A 7602-nucleotide genomic window follows, 5' to 3' on the forward strand; every position below is an offset into this window, starting at 1 on the left:
GTCGGGCCGGGCTGTTCTGCCTCAACCCGGATTAGGTGAGTTAACCCAGCGAACCTGCCGAACCAAGGATGCTTATGTTTTGCCGAGTCAACCCAGGCCAACTTGGTCCGGGTCAACCTGACTCGGGCCAGTTATTATACTTGTCCAGGACCCAAGGTATACGTATTTCTTCCACGACTCGGATATAATGGTTTACTATTTGACTCGGTGCGATTCTATACTTTTTCTCTGGCTAGATTATTATTTTGAAAGTAGTAACAAATTATTCTTTGATCAGCACATTATTTGGAAGAGATACTTGCATTGGATTTTTATCATTGGTCATTTTTACAAAGATTATTTTAGTTCGTGTTATCCCATTTCAGCTGTTACTATTATGTCTCTTTGGATGATACATTATTATTGAAGAAGAGGTGGCATCAGTATCTATGGACCCACTACCCCCATAAATTGAAATTTATTACTCCTACCACTTGAGAGTCATTGTCCTGTGGAGGGACACGGTGATGGTGGAGTTTTTTATTACACTTCTGAACATTGTATAGACCCACTACCTACATTAATAGGTGTGACACTACCTACAGAAAATAGGAGTGAGTCGAACATCCAACATGAGTTATTGGACTGGGTTAAAGAGCAATGTCATATGGCTTGAAGTGATTTTACTCTCACTTTTCTTATGCCAGTTGGGCCTCATGAACGAGAGCACCAGCGTGAGGAAGAGTATTGGAAGATGTGTCACATTATACAAAAAAGATTGTATACATTATTTGTAGCAAGCTGGGAGTTCATATTGTTCTCTCACCCCCAGCTTGAGGGAGAATGTCGGAAGATAGGCCCCAAGCCCACACGACCAATGAAGGCCCATATATTCAAGTGTGTTGGAAAATAGGGCCCAAGCCCACACAACCAGGAAGACCCACATATTCAAGTGTGTTGGAGGATGGGCTCACACATCCAAGAGATGTGGAAGATGGGCTCAAGGCACATAGATCAAGGAGAAGGCACACAGGCCCATACAATGATGACAGGATGGTAAATAAAAGATCATCTCATAGAGATGACATTGATGTAATTAGGTTAAAGTTTCAGGGTTAAAACCCTAAACCCTAAGTTCAGGGCTATTATTATAATACAGTAGTTTCATTAATCTATAAATAGAGCTTCAGCAGGAGGATTAAGACATCAAGACCATAACCTCTTCTTTCCCTGGTTTTCTTCCAATGGGTATCTTTCTCTTTTTCTCCAAGGAGTCCTGAAATTCAACAAGTAGGATTTAGAAAGGATTATTTGGTTTTGCAAAGTATGCTCTTTCTTTATAAAAAATGGACTTATAAAGGAATTTTAAGTATTTGAGAATTGAGTGCAATAGGCATGCCAATAAAACCTCATTAACTTATCAATATAAGGTTTGGTGAGGGTATTTATAAGCTCCCCAAGCAAAACTAAACATTTTTTGCCCATTTTCAAATAGGTGACTTTACATTGATCGATTAGTGAAAAGTATTGATAGATCAATCGTGTGTAATGGCTATATTTGTTTTCAGAAAAAAAAACATATTGATCGATGGTATGAATGATCAATATACTTTCGTTGGGTTTGACAACTTAAGTTGATCGATCAATGTTCAGGGAATAATCGATCAACCATAATTCCTATTGGCAGTGCATAACAAGTATGATCGATTATGCTTTATGTCCATGGCTAACAATCTTCTATATGATCAATCAATGTCATGAGGTTGATCGATCAATCAACATAATTTTACGTTGCCTGGACACCATTGATCGATTAGTCCATTGTGAATGATTGATCATGCTTTATAGCACAATTGGCCATGTTTTGGTTGATCAATCAATTGACCCTGATTGATCAATCATTGGCAGATATTGATCGATTAATCCAATGTCAAGTCGCTAAGTAGATTTTCAAAACATGAATAAAAACAATCTTAAGTGAGTCTAACATGTTTAAAGTATGTTTGTGCATCGAAAAACATGAACAAATACAAATTTGTCCTAAAGCTCCAAAAAATTTCATTGTACCTCAAGTTTGGAAGGTTTGAGGTTATTCTCTTACATAGATTGAGTTTTGTGATTTTCATAACATCCTAAACTCTAGTCTTCAATTCATTGCTTCTTCTTTCTAAGGGTGCTTCAAGAACATTTTGACACGGTTGTGTAGCTGAGGTCTTCAAGAAACTTTTTTCAGTTGATTGCATAGACCTTTGACTTTTGTGTCTCTTGAAGGAAATACATCTAAAATGCTTGAATTACCATGGTTTGATCAATTATATTTGTTATCATCAAAATCAAGAAGGGAGTCAACACTCCGTCAATAATCTCCCCCTTTTTTATGATGACTAAACCTAATTTAGAAAAATTAAAAGTAAATCATTCTTATTAGTAGGAGCTTAGTAGATTTGTTAATTTATAGAAATACCTCACCCTTAATCTTTGCACATCAAAATTTAAATAGTACTTTAATACCTTGTGTATTTCTTCCTCTTTTTGTCATACTCAAAAAGATATTACAAGTGAGACTTTATAAGCAAAAGGTGGCTCAGTGGCCTTACATATATGATCAAAATGTATACAAAAGATATATTAGGTGTTGATTTTCAAGAAAAGAGAAATACTTCATTGACTTATTATAATCAGAGTACATGAACCTCTATTTATAATAGAAGGTAATAGAGTCCAATTACAATAAAACTACCTTTGCCCAATTACACTCAAATACTAACACTTAAAAGATAAGTCCTAACATAATTAAATAACTCAATATAAATAGAAAACAAACATAACTCAAACTAGAACTCTTTTTTGAGGACGTGACCATAAGATAAAGATGTCAGCTTGTAGCTATCTTTGTGGGTTCTCCTTGATCTTCCAACTTATGTGATAAGGATGCCAGCTCGTGGTAATCATGGTGGGTCTTACTTCTTATGTGCTTGGGCCCATTTTACAATACTCTTAGATATGTGAGTCTTCCTTGGTTATGTGACCCTTCTTACAATACTCTTAGATATGTGGGCTCTTCCAGCATTAGGGTCTCTACCTTTCTTGGTATCATGCTAGTGCATTATGCTTACAATTTTTGCCTATGTGCTAGATTCTAGTCCAATCCTAGAGAATCATACCTAATGGTTGTAAAATTTTGTTTTCTAATACTTAGGTACTTAGTGCTCAAAATTCAATTATAGATTTAATTTGGTACTCTAATGTTGATTTTGCTACTTGTAAATTTAATAGAAGAGTATTAGTGGTAGTTGTCAAATAATAAAAAATATGTCAATCTCTTTGCTGTCTAACAAACAACATTCTATGACTCTTTCTATCGCCATGGCTGAGTTCATAAATGGTGGAAGTTATTGTGAACAACTCTTATGGACGAAACAACAATTCTAAGACTATGATTGAATCTAAAACAAAATTCTTATCTATTGTGACAATTCAAATACCATTGGTTGAAGTAAGAACCTAGGTCTCCATTCTTGGTACAAACGCATTGAAATTGAACACTACTTGAGAATTAGTTCAAATAAAGCCAATTAAATTTAAAATTATTCCTACCAAAAAAAATTGAGCAAGCATTTTCATTAAGCCCGTAAGAGTTGATTGATTCTCTAAGATAGGTTGAGAATTAGCCATGAGCAACCTCCCTTAGATAGCTCATGATTAGTGAAGTTTAAGGGTATCCCCATTAAAAATAAAATTTAAACTTGAAAATAATTAAAAATATTTAAAAATTAAAAATATAGGAGAAAAGCCTATGATAGACATTACTCGGATAGCTTTTACATCCTATTAGATTTCGATGAATTGATAATATAGATGGTGCTTCTATTGTGAATCGAATACACATTCCTTTTGTAAAGCTAATGGCAAATTAATGAAACAATTTCTCTACTTTTGTCTCTACTTGTGCCTTACTTGAGTATTATTTTCTTACGGATGACAAAAAGTGGGAGCAAAGTGTAACATACATTAAGGGAGAGTTAGTATACACCAAATATGAAGACATTAGAACAAAGATTCCTGCATGCATAAATCAAAGGGGAGATAAATCAAGGGGGAGCTTATATTTGGGAAGTTAAGTCATTGTGTTGTAATGTTAGAACATTTAGGACTTCATTTCATATGGGTAATGAATTTTAGAACTTGCATAGAGACGTGATCTTATGGTAATATCATACCATTTCCAAAAATTATCAACATGTGCCTTTAATGTGTATAAACTTCAAGGTAGAGGAGATTGTTAGACCAATGGTAAAATCATGTTGGTCTTAATTATTTTGATAACAAAAAAATAGGTAGTTTAAAAATGTGATACTAACGGTGTTATCAATGTATTTTAGACGCATGTCTTCCAACACAAATATTATGAGGTCTATGGCAAAAACTCAAGACAAAAGAATGATCAATCAAGTTGCCAAGTTAAGACCTAAAGAAAAAACTCATTCAAGATTCTTGTGGTGAAGAAGAACTTATACATAGTAGCTTGAAGACTTGAAGACCTAGAGTTAATTCACATAGAAAAATCTTAAGAACTCTAGCTTTGTAAGAGGACAATCAACCGAATTCCAATCCTAAGGTATATATGAACATTGAAGCTTTAGGGCATGAAATTTCTTCAAAACCATATATTGATGCATATAGATTATTTAAAAATGTTAAATCCCTTAAAAATAGCCTATATCATTCTTGGATTTCAAATTAGCACATTGGTAGTAGGTGTGTCGATCAAACTGTCTATGCATGATCAATTATCTAGAATATAGTCTGGCAGAATCTATAAAGCATGATCGGCCATCTACTATAGGCATGATCGATGATCATATAGTATGATGCAAGGACGAATTCATAAAGCATTATCAATCATCCATTGTACAATGATCAATCATACCAAATAATGTTTGGTAGTTTTATAAAGTGTGACCAATAAAATAATAAGGCATGATCGATCAATCAATGAGGCAAGATCAATCAATGATTTTGTAATGGGTTGAAAACTTGGTTGATTGATGCCTTGATCAATCAATAGGCTTAGGGAATTCAAACAATATAATTGTGTAATACATGGTTGATTGATCATACATTTTCATTAATCGATCAACACTTTTTGCGACTTTTTATAAATGGTCAAAAATAACTATTTTGGTTGAGAATCATATCAATAGGCTTCCAAACTCATCATGGAGCAATAACTAAGGATTTATTTACATACCAAAGCATTTACAAAAAAAAAAAAAATCACTTGAAATTCCATCTACTTTTTTAGAGAGTAAAAGGTGAAATCTACCACAATCCCTCAATTTCTCTTGAATCTCTCGACATTCCTTGCTTAATCAAAGCTATATATACTTTACTTTCCTGCTCAAAGGATTGGAAGTTTGGATCTCTCTAAAAGAAGGTTATCTCTCCTAAATGAAGGTGTAAGTTTAATCTTTTCTCTTTTCTATTCTCATCTTCTTGTGAAAGAGGTTTTCTAGAACTATAATCTAGTAGAGGTACTAGAGTCAGAATCTAGTTGTAAAAAGATCTCTTTGAAGAGATTGAAACTTGGCTTAAAGAGATTCAGAATCTCTTTACATGTAAATTTTCAGCTAATAGAACATCATAGTGGAATTTTCCTGAACAAGGGTTTTGATGTGGTGATTACCACTAGGGAAACATCGATAACAAACACTTTTTGCCTCTTTCTAGTTATGTGCATGTGCTTTTGGTTTTGCTTATTTGCTTACTTTTAATTGCACCTTAAAAGCTTGATTTTTATTCTAGACTCAAACATATGTGTTAGAGTACTTTGAGATTTTTTCTCCTGTGATAGACTCAGTTCTGTTCAAATTTTAGTTTCCTTGGTTGTTTACAAATTAAAAATGGATTTCTATACGGTGACTTATCAAATGAGGTTTACATGGAGTGACCACCTGAATTAATTGTTAAGGGGAAGGAACATAAGGGATGTTGGTTGCATAGAGCATTGTATGGCCTTAAGTAGAGCCATAGGAGCTGGTATGACAAATTCAGTACCATTATGTGTGGCTTTGGTTTTGGAAGATCTAGTTCAAATCACTCGGTGTTTATTCTTAGAAGGCACTCAAGCATTATAATTTTGAAAGTTTATATAGTTGATATTGTTATTTTAGGAGGTGATGATGATCAAGGTATTACATATATAAATGATTATATCAATAAACATTTTCAAACAAAGGATTTGGGTGTCTTGAAATATTTTTTGTATATTGAATTGGCATGGAGTAGGATTGGACTAGTACTCTCACAAAGGAGGTATATTACTGATTTATTGACTGAAACAAGTCTCCTTGGGGCAAAGCTGGTTCAAACTCCTCTTGAGGTAAATCATAATTTACACGATGAAATGAGCTAAGTTTTAAAGGACAAGACTTATTATAGGAAGCTTGTTGGGTAATTGATCTATGCCATAATCACTAGAGTTGATATATATATATATATATTGTGGGTTTTGTAAGACAATTCTGGAGAAATTGAGGAAAATTCACGTGGAATAGGATACTCAAATATTTAAAGAGTGCTCTAGGAGGTAAAATGATCGCTTGCAAAAAACATGTACATATAACTAGTTACTCTGATGTTGGTTATGCAAGATCTAAATTTGATAGGAGATCTATGAAAAGTAAGAAACAAATAGATTTTCCTCGTTCAAGTGTTAAAGCTAAACACAAAGCAATTACTCACGCAACATGCAAAATGATGTGGACTAAATCTATTCTTTATAGAATTTAGCTTCAATAAAACCGATCATATGCCCATGGCATGTGACAATCAAGCAACTATCTATATAGCCAACAATCTAGTATTTCATGAGAAACACATTAAAATAGACTACCACTTTATTGGACATGCATTGATGAGATGAATTATATCTACTCAAAAAAAATATCTACTCATGTGAATTCATCAGAACAAGTGAGATTTGCTCACAAAGGTCATTCCTCTTACAGTATTTAATGTCTTTCTTAATAAGTTGAAAATGTTTGATATCTATCCTTTAGACTGAGGGAGAATATAAGAAAGTAGAGTATTTAGTTAATATTTTCTAGTTATTTTTGTATTTCCTTTTTGGTGAGGGCATAATTTATCTTTTATGATGTAACCCTGGAAGATTATGAATAAAAAAAAAAAAAAGGTTCACGATGAGGAGGGACTTATTTCGTCCCTCCTTCTCTAACTTTCATTTCTTTCATTATATAATTAACTAAAGTGATTCACCTTATGTGGACTCGTACAGAGCAGTTGCACTTGTGAACATAGGCCACGTTCGATGCATTCTTCGGAACACAAGCCTGGTCAAGGAGTAGCATATTTGACTGTCTTCGAACGCCAGCAGCAGCAGCAATAACGAAGGCAAAAACCTTGGCCGCGAAGCATCAGAATGCAGAAACGGGTTGAGTATCATTGTAGACGTCAAAGTCATCAAGTCTTATTCTTCTCCGCGCATGTTTAAAGAAGGCCTGCTTTCCTTGATTATATTACTACCCACATCATTCAAATAAGTAGTCCAATCGCAACAATTCTGGCACTCGAAAACGGAATTAGTGGGATATTGTATGAGGG

The sequence above is a fragment of the Aristolochia californica genome, unplaced genomic scaffold, assembly GCF_029961685.1.
Source record: "Aristolochia californica isolate CCGP_79_NKW_82.1479 unplaced genomic scaffold, dmAriCali1.0.hap1 SCAF_6, whole genome shotgun sequence".
Classification (NCBI taxonomy): domain Eukaryota; kingdom Viridiplantae; phylum Streptophyta; class Magnoliopsida; order Piperales; family Aristolochiaceae; genus Aristolochia; species Aristolochia californica.